The sequence below is a fragment of the Pieris napi genome, chromosome 6 (genome assembly GCF_905475465.1).
Source record: "Pieris napi chromosome 6, ilPieNapi1.2, whole genome shotgun sequence".
NCBI classification, from domain to species: Eukaryota; Metazoa; Arthropoda; class Insecta; order Lepidoptera; family Pieridae; genus Pieris; species Pieris napi.
In genome coordinates, this window is record NC_062239.1 from 12,976,917 (window position 1) to 12,993,641 (window position 16,725).

Here is a 16,725-nt window from a genome sequence, read left to right on the forward strand (position 1 = left end):
CGGACTATGCTTAAAAGGACAATTAACAATATCCATAGCGCAAAATCACCTGTACCATGAGCACACTCCACATACCTACATCCATCCATTCCATCTTTGGCTATATGTTTATTATAATTGTTTTTGTTGTATATAATTTATGTTAGTTGTTACGAACTAAGAAACCAACAAAAATTGTGTGGTTGGTACGCTTATGAGGTTACTATATGAGTAACCTCACAACCGTTAGCTAAAGCCATCCCTATATAGTCTCTTAGATGATAATTTTCTTTTATGGTAAATGAAAACTTCTAAAAGGAACATGCTTCTTTTATTCCTAAAAATCAACTGCATGCGTCTCACTTTGTATAAAAAGAAAATTATTAACGACATTCTTTAAACATGGTAACCTATCTACCTACATGGTACCATAAGGTAGTTCCATGGGATTATTATATATTTCGCTTTGCAATACATGCATTATTAAAAGGGAGGTATTATAATTGTAAATGAGAAATATGGCAGACAATGGTCAAAGATGCAGGTCCATTTTAAAATACGTAGTCTAAAAAAATAGTGCTAGTAAAAACATGTAAATATCAAATAGTACGTATATGTCACCGTAAAATTGTAAACACCGTTAGATTGTAATCTATCTCGCGAGATTGTAAACTGTCGAAAGATTGTGAACCTCAACGAACTGCTTACAATTTAACGTATTATTATTCGGTAGATTGTAATCTATCGAAGTGAAACCGTCAAATTGTGAAACGGATCGCACCTCGCGCGCTGATTGGTTTTTCTTTCATTTCATGTCCAACACTAACTTAGTTATCATTCAAACTTCTTTGGTCAATCACAGATTAATTTTACTTCCCAACAATTTCATATAACTAATTCTAAAGCTGTGAGTTACTTTCAACACGTTATCAATTTACATTCATCAAAACAATCAATTTACATTCGACAACAAACGAATTAACAAACAAATATGGTGGCGCGGGGCATATTCCGTTCAACCAATCAGCGCGCGGGGTGCGATCCGTTTCACAATTTGACGGTTTTACTTCGATAGATTACAATCTACCGAATAATAATACGTTAAATTGTAAGCAGTAAGCTGAGGTTCACAATCTTTCGACAGTTTATAATCTCGCGAGATAGATTACAATCTAACGGTGTTTACAATTTTACGTTAACATATATAAGTGATTAAACCTTCTAATAGACTAAACTTAATCCATCTCAACATCGCCCATACACACGATACCGTTGACAATAATTGATGGTTTTAACCGACCCACGGTCTGCTTCAATTAATGACCCTAATCAACAGATGAAGCATCTTGGTAGAAATTTTGTTCCTTGAATATTGTTTGTCAAGTAATTAAAATTAAATGATTATATCTTTAAGGATGATGTTGTAGTAATTATATTTTGATTGGATTGGATTTCCGTAATGTTTAATGTAAATGTAATGATTTTTAAAGTTATTCAGCCAGTGTACTTATGAAGTTAAGGTTGAAGGTTTCTGGAGAGAAATAGATGGAGAATCTAAGAACAGATCCAAATGGAAAGTTCAAGAGGAGGCCTTAACCCAAAAGGGGTTGCAGAACACGAAATAAGTAATAATTATTTATCTATTCCTTGTAGTAGTTTTAGTAACAATTATTCTTATTTTTTTCATTTACTATATACTTTTACACACAAATCTTCCAAGACTTCTTTACTTTTATTGTTCATTTTTACCATTATTATTTTCTCTACTATTATTATTATTAGATTATTTTTCTTTTATTGCGTCTGAGGCGCAAACTAACTGTTGTGGTCTCTGGCAACGCCGTGGAACACGTCTGATAATACCTTATGAACGTCAAATAATTAATATATATGAAATGCTTCTAATTTTACATTTACTCTTCGTCAAGGTAGTTCTCAAGTCAAGGGCGTAGAACGGAAGAGAAGAACTGGCAATAAACAATCCCGTTGTACAGCTACAGGGGGCAATGTAATACTTTAAAATGAAGTTTTACAAGATAACTTTAATCTAGTCAAAATAAGCGAAATAAACCCTGTGACATTTCTCCTTTTTGGACGTTATTAAGGTCGGTTACCTTTCATAACGATTTTGAAATGTCAAGCTTGCAACACTCGCTATCTCATATTACAGGCACTTCATCGCTGCATACTTGGATGTTTTCCAATGCCCACTTACTTTAAGCTTTTCTATACACTGATTGATTAATGGAAAGATATATTATGTACTGAAATAAAGCACTTGAAATACTGTAGAATGTCGTGAATTTATATGTTTAACGATAAATTGTTCTTTGAAAGGTTTATTTTAGTTTCGGGTGTACGAGAATTAATGTTTGGAATAATGGCAATTTTTAATCCGTCTGTGAATTGTTAAAAGACGAAATATATTTATGTATTTGATTATATTCTTTTGTTTTTCAAATGGGGGCATACGGAGGCTCATCTGATGTTAAGTGATACCGCTGTGGAGGACGCGTAGTAGACACAGTACACCGGATCACACATTGACTAACGAACACAAAAGAGGGTTGACGGAGATTTGGTAATTCTCAAGATATGAGGTCAGCAGAAGATTCAATTCCATACATTATCTTAGCTATTGTACTCTGATACTATAAAATATGTTTATCAAACGGTGGCGCTACAATATTTAAGTATTGGCCTCAAATTTTGATTTCCATCCCAATGATCAATGAAAAACAGTCAGAGATGGACTGACTGTTTAAAACAATTTTAAAGATGGTCTAGCTAGCGTCTTTACGCTCACTTAAAGAGGAAAATTTAAACAAAAAATTTGCCCCGGGTGAGGATCGAACTCACGACCTTAAGATTATGAGACTTACGCGCTGCCTACTGCGCCACCGAGGCCATTGGTGACACCGCGAAATTTACTGATTGTATGGAATGTGACATTGATATACTCGACTTGCAAAAACATTTTAAAGGTTTAAGAATCGGAGGAATGGTTAGTGCAAACTACCACTTAGTAAAACTATAAAAAGTTTTCAACAGATGTTTAAACAAAAGCCTCACGTCAAAATTCAATATATTGATACGTTACACTGTACCACTGACATTTTTGTTTGCGTTTTGTAGATTAAATCACGGCAGCTTTTATTTTAATTTTAAATACTAATATTATAAAGAGGAAATATTTGTATGTTTGGGATGTTCGCAAGGAAAACTCAAATTATTTTGTTTTTTCCTATAGCAATGCTATATCCGTAATCAACATAGGCTATATTCAAAATATTTTTAAAATAAATATCCAACCGTGCGAAGCTGGAACAAGCTGAGTACCTACTAGATAGAGTATGTGATACGAAAATAGTCTATACATTTGACTAACACGAAACATGACGCTTTGAATACTCAAACATACGTAGGCTTCGTTGGAATCGTAAGGATATTCGAGATATATTTGAAAGTAACATTTTCACAAAATACAGACAAATAAATAAATAATAAATGTTACTAGAAAACAACTTAAAAGGTGTTTTTGTGTCGTATATTACTTATTCAATTCTATTTCGGACTGGTACAGTTTAACAACGCACGGTATAGTGTCTTTTTAAAATGACAATTTTTTTTAAATACCCACAATTGAACACTAAAATTTTAAAATACCCCCAAATGAACACAATTTTTTTTAAGGTACCCAATGAATGAATGTGAATTTAGTGTTCATCACACTGGTATTAAAAAAATTTGAAAGGAACACTAATTCCTATGTTGTATATAAAAAATAATTTGTTATACTTACTATTAAACAACGGTTTTAGAACAATGTGTAACCACAAAGATCATTTTAGATATTAGATTAAAACCAACACGGCCCTAGCGTGCTCCCATTTCAACAAAAGAGATTTCAATGTAAAATATAAAACGCTGAAACTATTTGAACAAAGGGCTACGAATACAGTACCCAATGTTTGAGTTTGTTACATTCAACACTTCTCTTTTTCACTAGTTTTAAAAACGCGCCGGCAAAAATGAATTCAATTTTATTAAAGATTTTTGCCTTTTTCATTATAAAAAAAAAATATTCATTTGACAACAATTCATTATAATGTGTAAGATTTGCTACTAAACATTACTGTAACACATTTGATGAGATTACTGATTAAATATATATATACTGAATTATTTTACATAAGTCGATTCGAGTATTAAAGATGCCGAGATCGGCAAGATACTAATGTAAAGTTATGTAGTGTGATAAATTTGCGATTATATCCGCTAAAGAGTTCTTAAATGTGAATTCGGGTTGCATATAGGCTCGCGATGCATCTAGAGAGTGAGCACATATAATATAGAACCTTATCGGCCAACAAAAGTATATGTGCCCACGAGAATGTAAGTGCGTGCTCCTTTTTCACCATGCCTCCTTCTAATAAAGGACAAATCCTTGTTTTTAAATTATTTTAATATTATTAATTACTTAACATGTCATGTGGTACATGGTGTAATGGTTGCAGCTCCACAAACATTGTGTAAAACAAAAAACTTGGTTAGTAAAAAGAGTGGCGGACAGTTTAATGCCAGTTCTTCTCTTCCGTTCTACGCCCTTGATTTGAGAACTGGCAGTAAAAGTAAAATTCGAAGCATTTAATGTATATTTCTTTTTTGACGTCCATAAATGTACATTGTGTTACCTGAATAAATGATTATCGATTTTGATTGATTTTTTTATTTTGATATAAGTAGGTACATGAGCCTACTATGCCTGACACACGTCAGTATACATGATCCATCGAAAACATCGCCTCAGGATCAAAAAACACTCACAAAGAACAAATGTTTTAATTAATATCGGTTTACAATTCAATTTCTAGATATAATGATTGTAGCAATAAACGCGGACTTTCAAATGATATAGTTAGTTTCATTTCAGGGTTTGCTACGCAAGCTATAAAAATCACGATTGAGTCACGAAATATACTTCGCTTCGACAAAATTTCAAAGAAACCTCTCGATTAGACAGTCGTTCGCGTCGATTCTCGCCGCAAATTGAAAGACAAACGAATATCTTGGATAAGGTTTGATGCTATATTTCAACAAAAAATAAAACAATTGAAAGCCATGACTAGAATGTGAGTTGGATTCCTTTTTACGTTTTTCGGTTGTTTATTTCAAAAAATGTTTAAGAAATAGTTTTTAACTGTATTATTGTTTTGCTCATTTGCCTATAGCAATGTTGATTGTATTGCTATTATTATTTCAAACGTATTAGATTTACCTCATTAAATATTTGAACGCCCACGCTTATACTCGTAATGGCTCTCTATATCTTTCAGACAACAATTATCAAGGACTAAATTAAATAGGATTACAATGTATTTTTGCATCGATTTCATTGTCCGACAACTCAAAATAATAATCTCTTGGTAGTAAGCCCCTATATTATCCAACCCTTTGGTGTTTGTATTTCTGATTTGTCACGTATGAAAAGCGATTACAATTCTAGCACAAACCTGTCGTCAATATTATCACGCTCAATACCATTCTTAATCAAGTGTAAAAAAGGATTTAAATATACCGTGTTTACTTGAATAGAAATGAATTAAAATCTATTCACTAACATTGAAGCTATAAAACAAAATTATCGTTTGATTTAATATATGTTTTTTTTAATCACCGCCATCACCGCTGACGTGGAACCGGGTGGGGGAGGCCTATGTCCAACAGTGGACAAACCAAAACTTAACAATGCTAGCATATGATGGTACATAAATGTTACATTATATGTTTTACAAAAAAGAGTAATACACGCTATATATATATATAAAAAACCGCTTATCTCACTAAGAAAATTATTTAAAGAAATCAGTATTTTAAACAGTTGCCTCCCAATATGTATATGAAAATATTATGTACGTTTATAAAAACATAAATACATTTCTAAAGCGCTAATTTCTTAAACACAAGAAGTAGGAATAGACTTCCTTTTCCAGCTTTCAGACTTTATAAAACTGCTCACTCATTTATGGGGAAATGTATACAGATTACAGATATATAACAAAATTCCAGATCATGTAACCAAACTTCCGCTTAAACTGTACATCAAGGAAACCCTCATAAAAAAAGGATATTACACAGTTCAAGAATATATAGATGATAACTATGTGTGGGCACTAATGCCGCTATAAGATAGAGATGGCGTAAATTGACATGCATGAATAAATGGCTTTTGAATTGAATTGAAACTTCAATGTTCATAATTAAGTTTCGGAAATAAAGGCTATTGCTATATACATTATACTAAAATTCACGTATATCAAATAAACCACAAACACTATTATGATAACAGCTTCTGTATTGATTATGCCTTTATGGCCGACCCTTGGGTCAAATGTATACAAAGGGTCCCTTTTGCCTTTAGAAAATCATTGTTACGTATCATAAAAGATTCTTTTTACTATCATGAATTAGTTCTGATAGTATTTAAGGTACAATAGAAAGTTATGAACTAATTTAATTGATATTTCAATTCCAATACATGAAATGCATCAGTGTTACTCTAGTTGAGCGTGTGAATCTTTACGCTCTTTAAGAGAAGACTCAGAAACGAGACTTAGCGCTAAGTAATATTGAACATTTAGTCTAAATGTTCAATATTACTTAGCGCTACAGTCAAAATCTATTATAACGACCTCGACTACTCATATTTGTTTGTAAAAACCGATAGGCTTAGCCGATGACGTTGTTATTACTTTGTTATATATTATTATAATATGTACTTATTATTGAATGTGTGATTAATATACTCATGTATAAAATAAAACTAAATTTTATTTATTTCACAAGAAAATTATAATAAAAAAACATTATGTACATATAATTTTCATTTTTCTACATTTACAATATCTGTAATTATTTTTTTATAAGGCGGTCTAATAGATTTCGCTCGAGAACTTTTGATTTTGGTCAATAAAACCGGTATGTTGTTCTAAACGATGTCGTCGTAAAGGGTTTTAACTGTATATAGCTATTATAACTTTGACGATTATTTAAACGATCCTAATCCTTAGGATTGATTGGCTCCAGTTCAAACAATTGATATGACTCAAAACTTCGCGATTAAAAAGAGTGGCGGAGAGTTTATCGCCAGTTCTTCTTGCCCGCTCTACGCCCTTCAATTGCGAACTGGTAGTAAATGTAAATTTAGAATCAATTTAACATCTTTTCTGTTGACGTTCATAAGTGTACTTGGTTACTTATATGAATAAAGTTATTTTGAGTTTGAGTACCTGCATTTAATTCAGTGGCACAAAAAGAAACTCATTATGATTTCGCTCGTTTCAAAATATCTCTAACAATTTTCGCAAAGTAAAGACTTTTAAAGAAATTTGTCACTTTAAAAGCAATTTCCTTCTCAAGTACGAGTAAAGCGAAGTCTCTCAGTTACAAAGGTTTTATCCAAAGGAACGCTTTTATTCACAATCTTTATACACTAAGCAAACATACTGAGGACATTCTTAAATGGAAATCATTCTGAAATTAGGGTTATGTAAATTACGTTTTAAGTAATATTTAATAGACTTCGCTGTTAAGTTTTGGTTTTACTTAAAGCCACATACGAAGTCGAGGCAGTAAACGAATTTTCACCCGTATCACCTCGACGTCCGCCGTTCCACAACTGAGCGTTTGTTAAGGCGGTTTTTGCCGCGCACCACCAATTTGTGGAACCAGCTGCCCATTGAAGTAGTTCCGAACCATTTCGACTTACGGTCCTTTAAAAAAACCGTACCAATTTTTAAAAGGCCAGGGACTCACTCGCGAGCCCTCTGGCATTGAGTGTGTCCATGGGCGGGGGTCACTTTACATCAGGTGAGCCTCCTGCCCGTTTGCCCCGTTTAATAAAAAAAAACATTCCTAAACGTACAGTCGTACAGTCAGTCAAAATAAATTTTAATGTTTCGTTTATAGTTTCTTCAAAATTTGATATAAACAACTCATATAGTATTTCACGATATAAACCATGGCTACGATTTTACATTAACTTCTCTGAACACTGTCTCCACTTGCCCTTTCGAATACTCTTTGCAATGTTGCTCTCCGTTACTCTTTGTCAAACCTCTCTTTAAATCGTAATATATTTTTTTAAATGAACTCTCACAATAACTCTATAATGTTAATAAAAACGTAAATACTACTTCATTACACCATCTTTAAACAAAAAGGGTAAGAGTTGTTAAGGTTTTCCAGAGTCCCATTACCAGAAGGCGCCACGAGAGGTCGTGACATGCAATTTGTTCTCAACTTGTGCTTGTTAGCGCTATTGTGCTGTAAACTGTCTTGACACTTGACTAACTGTCACCCGAGGAAATACAATAGATATTCTCCTTAGGTATTCTTTCATTGTGACTTCTGGATTTATCTTTGATTGAAATAATACTAGGTACTACCCACAAAACTTTGTTATGTATTTAGTGTAACTAGCTAAATGAATGCTTTCTAATAAGTATGAAGAGCAAAAGCGTTTTCGATTGTTTCACTGTTTTAACATGATTACGGACGACACAGTAACCGCAGATTACGACGGCACATTTTGGCGAATGTCTAGAACGTAATAATTTATTACCACTCTTTTCGCTGAAATATTATGACCTTGGTGAAACAGAGATAATTATTAAAACTCTTTATATGTTTTCAAACGGTCGCGTTAACTTTTATGATTATTTGGTAGAATTATAATCTAAACTATAACTATCTTTATGGTTGTTTCGAAAGTAAAATTGTGGTCAGGAAAGTAAAATTAGGTCAACTAGTATTACTAACATTGTGCACAAAATATTCCCCGTGGAATAAAGACATCCTCGTGGTTTTTTATAAATAATGTTTTGAATTTTAATCAAAACGCCAAAAGGAGCTTGGTGCATAAGTTGCAGCTCCTTACAAACACTTTCTAAAATACTTGGCTTGGATAAAAATGGCATAGAGTTTTTTTGCTTGTTTTCCGGCAGTAAATATAAATTTAAAGAATTGAATGTTATTATTGACTTCATAAGTGTCACATATATAATTACATGATATTTATATGTCAAGGGAAACTGTGTGTAATGATTCAAAGATACTTTATTTCTCAAAGAATTACATTCACTTAGCGAGAAAATTTAGAGTAAGTTAGTTATGTACATTGTGTTATGAAATTATTTGAAAATACACTATATAAAATAAAAATATTAGTTTCTAACAATATGTACCATATTTGTTACAAAAGTGCAGGTAGATCGCATCGATGTTACAACAGGCATTATGTGACAATGAATAGTAATAATTTCTAAGACGCTCGTTCGCAGACATAAGTAAATGCTAGAATAGCCTTTTCTTTTTTAGGGGCATTTTCACGAAATTTGTTTCACCAAAAAGTTTCGATTACGAGACTCTGGTTTAATTAACATCGTTACGCAGAAATTAAATAAATACTATTATTTTAAAATATTTGCCTATAGTTCAAAATCATAAGCATGATTGGTACAGATATTTTTATTTTGTTTCTACTAACTAAATATTACTTGAAACCGATCCCATAGCTAATATTACATATATTGAACTGTGAATCAATTTTTAGTTTATATAAGCGAGTGCATAGACCTTTTATTTCGTATAGGCCCTCAGGGAGCGAAGGGGTCTTAAGAATATCTGAGAGGCTTTCCAATTTGCTGCTCACTTGCTGTATCTGGCGCTTCGCCAACTTCCATACCAACCGTCAAAGTATAACTTGACCAATAATAACCGGCTTGGTTTCCGTATTATATTAACTATTAACTGTGGACTGTGCAAACGATCATAATGTATACTAAAAATTAAATCAAAATATCATTTATTCATGTAGGAACGTCGGGACTGGCAGTTCTCAAATCAAGGACGTAGAACGTAGGAGAAGAACTGGCAATAAACTAAATGCAATCTGACGAATATAAAAACTGTTTACATTTACTTTTGGTCATCCTCAAAATTCTTTTATCTGTGATTAAATAATCTAGAACGATGCATAGTTATGATATTAGCTTTAGTGAATGTAGGAGTAAATGGATCTATGGTGAACTCACCAATGTTTGCTTATAAGCATGCTAAGCATTAGGCTAGCAAAATTCATGATTTCACCCGCACGTCTCCCTCCGCCCGCTCTAGTGACTTGTGAAACAAACGTATGCCTGAAGTTCGCGTGAGATGACACGGATGATACAGTGTTTCATGGAACAAAAATGAAGTAAACGTCAAGTCCTTTTAATTTAAATAACTCATAAAATATACAATATTAAAATCGCTAGTAACAGCTCTCGGTCAAAGTAATGTGCTGCAATTCAATAATAATATACTCGCCATGATTTAATAAACATGAAATTAGGTGGTTAAAGGTGAAGGTGTAATTTATTTAATAATTTATATGTAATAAATAACATAATTTATAATGTATTGTGTTTTTAATTAGAGTGAACCATTGAAATTATAGTGAAGGATCAATAGACATTAATTGTTTTTAATGCAAGCATCACATACTTAGATAAAATCAAATCTTGATCAGTGATTTTGGTTAGTGCCCGCTCTTAACTTTTAACTCTTTTTATGAGCGATTGTAAGTACGGTTTCAAGAGTTGCTACATCGAATGCAATCAAACCGAGATAAACCAATGAAGTATGTAAACTTTTAGCGTTATAGATAATAGTCAAAATTGGAAATCAGGATTAAACCAATATTACCGTGACAGAATGTGGTGAACCACAACGTCACACGTTGCTATGCGGTCTGTTTCAAAACGATTTTAAAATTGCTTATAAATTTGATAGGAATGTGGTTTTATTTATAGCCGAATAATGAGGCATTGTGGTTGAGGATTTTTGATAAAAATTTAATATTATTTTAACTTAGGACATCTACAACTTGATAAGATATTAACATCATTATTTTTATTAAATTTATGTAATTTTTTAAACAGTGATATTTTTGAACATCATATTCCATGGATTGTTTGTCGTTAGAATCGAAATACAAACAAAATGTTAAAATTTCATTTATATTACGATATCAATTATTATATAGAATACTGTAATCTAGCACATTGAGGAATGTTTTACCTGGAGACAAAAATCTAGTAAATTTTAAGAGAGGTTTTCCAGCTTGGACTCTGCCGGGAAACCCCCATCGGCGAACAACTCTCGATCCATATTAAGATGTATGAAGCCTTCGCAAAACTGCAGTTTTATTTTGTACCTTTATTCAAGTACATCTATATATTAACTCTTAATTCCACGCTTGAACTTAATTTTTTTTCATAATTATGGCATAATCTAATAGAGAGTCAATTTAAAGAAATTGAAGATTTTCTTTTGATAGAAAGGGTTAAATGGGCCGGAAGCTCAGCTGTGCTTAAGTGACACCGCCGCCCATGAACACTCTCAATGCCAGAGCGCTCGCGAGTATGTTGCCGGCCTTTTATGAATTGGTACGCTCTTTGAATGCAGGACACTAAGTATAGGATTTTAAGTTTTTCAGTTCCCCAGAATACGAAGAGCAGCCTGTGCGTCCACCACCGAATGCTGAATGTTGCGATGGTGGAAGCCCAGAGTCACACCCAGGGTAATACCTGTTCAAACTGCACCTTCACCTTCAATACGCTTCCGAATTTACAGAGTCACCCTACCGGCCCAATGTAGGAGTCGTTCCTTGACACTTTCCTGACATCCCGCAATTTCCGGCTCAATTTCGATTCTTAAGTCTCGCGTATCTTTTTTTATAGAAATAACATCATAAATCTGTTTTATGTAAGTTCGATACAACGTCGCACCCGAGTCTGTTATTTTTTATGGTTCACCGGTCTAAGACACATAACAATATACTCGGGTAGGACTTTTATTAGATAAAGATCTAATAAAAATCCTATCCCAGTATATTGTTAAGTGTCTTAGCCTTATGCCTTTATATTTAGTTTTTTATGATGGTATGCGGCGTCTTAACAAAGTAAATTTATTAAAGACATCCATTAACTCACGTCAACTTACCTGTTTATAATTGTGATATGCGATTTAGTTCAATATAAATTTTCCTGGCTGTTTTTCTTTGTTTTTTAATTAGATTTAATCTGTATTAAGACGAACTTATAATAATTATGTCAACTATCAAAGTCAATGAACTAATGTGTCAAGTAATTTTTGATTTATACAAATCATTAATACGAAATTGATTAAAAGGTTCGATATTTGCTTTATCTGATAAAGTATATATATGTATATGTATCATAATTTAATACTACACCACTCATTATAATCCAATTTAGGTAACTTTAACGTGTAGGAAGTGAAGTGAGCTACACATGACTATATTAACATGTTCCTCACTTCACTTGTCAATCGATGTTTAATATTGTACAATCAGAACTATTATAATCAAAAACCATCAATATCATAACTTAATGTAATCCTGATTTTTGGCGTATACACTTTCGGAAATTCTATAGATTTAGTGCACGGCCAGAGTACAGACAGCATAACAAGCGAGGTTGCGGCGCGCGGTCTGACATTCCTGAAGTGTGGACAGACAGGCCGTTTGTAGGTGAACTGCGACCACACCCTTGATAAATGTTTAGACAAAGCATAGCAATATCTATACAGTATAAAATAGGGTCGTATTTCGCTTTTCTGTTTCACATTCTTTTAATTTACGGACTTTTGATGCAAGTTTTCTATTATTTAGATTTATGATTAAACTTTCGTTTCTTTGTCTAAAATTGTACACTTTTTGGAGGCCTCTTATTTTCAAAGACATTGGCAACCCTATGTTTGTTTTATAAATTATACAATAGTTTGTTTTTATAATAGTACTTTTTTTTAAATTAAAAATTGTAAGATATAACAGGCTAAGCCCATTTTGTTATCCTTCTGTCTGAATTTTCGCGATAAACTCAAAAATACTAGATAGAGTGATAAGGGACAATTGTCAAAATAAAAAACCGTCACACAGTTTTAAGATAATACAGATTATAAATTCTCATCACAGACAACAGAGATCTCACTCAAACATTTATAAATGAATCGTCTATAGAAAGTCAAACTTTTGGTTTACATTATCCAAATTATACAATTTATAAAGCATTGTTGAATTTCTTTTATGTAATTCAGTTCATAATGGAACATGACTAGATTTTCCCTGGTCTCATCTTCTCTCTTACCAATATCGCATTATTTAATATATCCTGATATCTACGTAATTCATTATGAAACTCGATAACAATATAATAAATGTATCTTCTTTCAAAAATATATTTTAGCGTATTTTCTTTACTGAAATATTTCGGTATTGCGATATAATTCTCAATAACGCTTATTAAATATCCAATATTGCTCATCGTCTTATTAAAGAATTGTACTGAAGACGAGTGGAACCATCTTTCATTTCGTAATACATTTTATAACAACTTGATATTGTAATAAAATTCAAAATCATTTATTTAAATAGGTAACAAAATGTATACTTATAAACGGCAAAAAAATGAAATGCTTCTAATTTTATATTTACTGCCAGTTCTCAAATCAAGGGCGTAGAACGGAAGAGAAGAACTGGCAATAAATTCTCCGCCACATTTTTTAATCGCCAAGTTTTTTGTTTTACACAATGTTTGTAAGGAGCTGCACCATGCTCCACTTGACATCTTAAGTAATAAATAATAATAAAATAAATTAAAAACAAAGACTTGTCCTGTATCAGCAGGAGGCATGGTGAAATAGGAGCACGCACTAACATTGTTGTGGGAACAACACGCAAATAATTAATCACTTCCTGATATTTAAATAATACATAGCCTTTACTTAAGTTTCAACCTAATGTGACTTAAGTTATGTTCAGTATGTTTAGATTTACTAAACTATTTATGGATCTAAATCTAAAATCAATTTGACTACGATTAGAAGCACAGCCTTATAAAGAAAGGTTTATGTTAAATAAATTTAAAAAAATTAAGCAGACAGAAATGTACCAGCATCGCATCCCTGGTTGTAGCCCTGGTCTCTGATTAATATGCATAATTAAAAGTATTATCTGTAAAAAGAACCGTCATAAATCAAATACTTATAAATGAAATGCGAAGATGAATGGCGGATTTAGATTTGTGGTCTGGTAGGGAAAGTCAAAAATAATAAAAATTATAAATAAGAGCTGTTGGTATGTTTATGTATTAATATTATTAGTTATATAAAAGCAGTGTTGGCCTAGTGGGTTTAGTGTGCAATTCTTCATCCCTGACGTCGTAGGTTTGATTCCCGGCTGTGGACCAATGGACTTTATTTTCTTGTGCGCATTTAACACGTTCGAACGGTGAAAAACATCGTTAGAAAACCGTCTTACCTTAGACTCAAAAAGTCGACAGCGTGTACCAAAAACGGGTCATACGATATATTAGATTATGTTAGGTTATGTAACTTAAATAAGTGTTTATATATTATACTGGGTGTCAGAAATAAAGGCTTAATAATATGTAATAACTAGCTGACCCGGCAAACGTTGTTTTGCCAAGTATATTATTTCTAGGAAACATTTTTTTAGTTCAATAAAGATAACTATCTACTATAATAAAAAATAGGGATTGGTCGTTAAGGGGTGACAATTAAGGGTTGTATGTATTTTTGTATGCTGTATCATAAAAAAATAAAAATAAAAAGTTTTGTCTAAAAAATAAATATAAATATTTAGGGGTGGGACCACCCTTAACATTGAGGGGTTTGAAAAATAGATAGTAGCCGATTCTCAGACATACTGAATATGCATAAAAAATTTCATAAGAATCGGTCAAGCCGTTTCGGAGGAGTATGGCAACGAACATTATGACACGAGAATTTTATATATTAGAGATATATACAAAAATGTATGCTATGGAGAAAGATAAATTTATTTTGTGAGTCATATCGTTATTTACATAACTAAGAATTTAATTCACTGGATAGATAAGAATGAAAATTAAAATAGAAGAATCAGAATTACAATGTCTCGCGTCAGTAATGGTCACTAATTACCAAAGGGAGCTCGACGCTCCAATAATCCAATCATGAAAAAGCATTCAAAGATGAAAGATATGACCCTACCCTTTGAAATGGTATTACTAGCTTTGATGAATTTTCTATTTTTTGTGGCTGAAACCCGGAAGGTTGATTCATGGAGAAACTATAATTATTTGCGCATCTTAAGAAAAATCAATGAATAGAACTTCTAGAGGTCTAGATTATTTTAATAAGTGTCTTGGTAGATTAATAAATCTTTTTCTCTTTTCTGTAAAATTTAGTTCATATTCCCAACATTTCGACATGGTTAGTTTTAAAAAATTTAAATCACATAATTCAAACTTCGTGAACGCTCCTCGCTGTTAGATTTTAGACGGCAGCGTGTTTACTTTACCCAACTCATGGCTTAAGCTACTGTAAAGAACTCCTAATATTTGCTTTTCTAACAGTTTCAACTGAAAACCTTCCTTAGCTAGTCGTTTATTATACGGATAAACTTGTACTTTTCAAGGGATTTTAAAAGCGTCATGATGTTCCTAGCTTATAAGACCGATAGTGAAGTACGGCAGTTAGATTAAGTACTTAGCCTCCTTTGTGGATCACACCATGAGACCGTCAGATAAAATCAAAGATGTGTGCCAAAAGCTTGTCTAAAACAAAGATTAAAGACAAATTTTTTTAATGTAAAAGATGGCAAACGGGCAGGACGGCACCTCATGTTAAGTGATACCATGGACGATGAAGTCACATTGCCAGAAGGTTTGCAACTGTGTTGCCGACCTCTTAAGAATTGGTACGCTCTTTTCTTGAAGGACCCTAAGTCGAATTGGTTCGGAAATCCTTCAGTGGGCAGCTGGTTTTACATAGTAGTGGTGCGCGGCAAAAACTGTCTTAAGAAACGCTTATTGGACCTACGTCCGTCGAGGTGATACGAATGGTATTTTGTATTCTGGCTTGACGTCCAATGCTGAAACTCAGCTGCAGATATTAATCCTAACAACTCCTCTGAACACTCCACCATGGTAAATGCGGTAAAAGATACAGATAGACTCCACATCTCTACGCAACGCCAAGGGATGAAGCCGTTGCGAAAGTGACTGCTCGTCGCGACTCGAATCGATCTTCATTGAATATTAAATAGATATTCCCTTTTCGTTACGAAACTATACAAGAAGTTTCATATTTTTTTGTTTAACGAAAAAATATTTTAATTACGTTTAATCAAATAAAACCTTACATGTGTTACATAATAGCGTGACTGACGACAAGCAATTAAAGTGAAAAATTATGTTGGACTACATAAGTCACAGCATAACACTGATTACGCAAAACAATGTAGCAGTTCCATTGGAACGAATCGTTTCTATACACGCGTTAATTTTATAAGGCAGAAACCTTTTAAATGTCTTCAAAAATAACGTAAATTATTTATATCTATAAAACTTTATTTAGCACAACAATTTCTTCTATCCGTTTTAATAGGTTTACTCTACGTGAGACACTTAAATCTGATTAAATTAGAAGTCCCAAAAAATTATTTAACTTTGTCAACAAAAATGGCTGAGAACTAACTTCTAGCTATGAGTGAATAATGAATTGAAGTAGAATACGTGACTATCACAATTTAAACACAAGAAAAAAAAACTGCTCATTCATTTATGGGGAAATATATACAGACAGAAATAACAAAATTCTCATGTAACCAAACTTGTA

General features: G+C 32.6%; 1 protein-coding gene and 1 non-coding gene across 5 annotated transcripts in view; both read right to left on the reverse strand.

Moving 5' to 3' along the window:
• Nucleotides 1-16,725, reverse strand: part of LOC125050288 (KH domain-containing, RNA-binding, signal transduction-associated protein 2-like) — an 84,216-nt gene that overhangs the window by 27,736 nt on the left and 39,755 nt on the right. The window lies entirely within an intron of this gene.
• Nucleotides 2,814-2,886, reverse strand: Trnam-cau. Its single transcript has one exon. It is a non-coding gene; the product is annotated as a tRNA-Met (tRNA).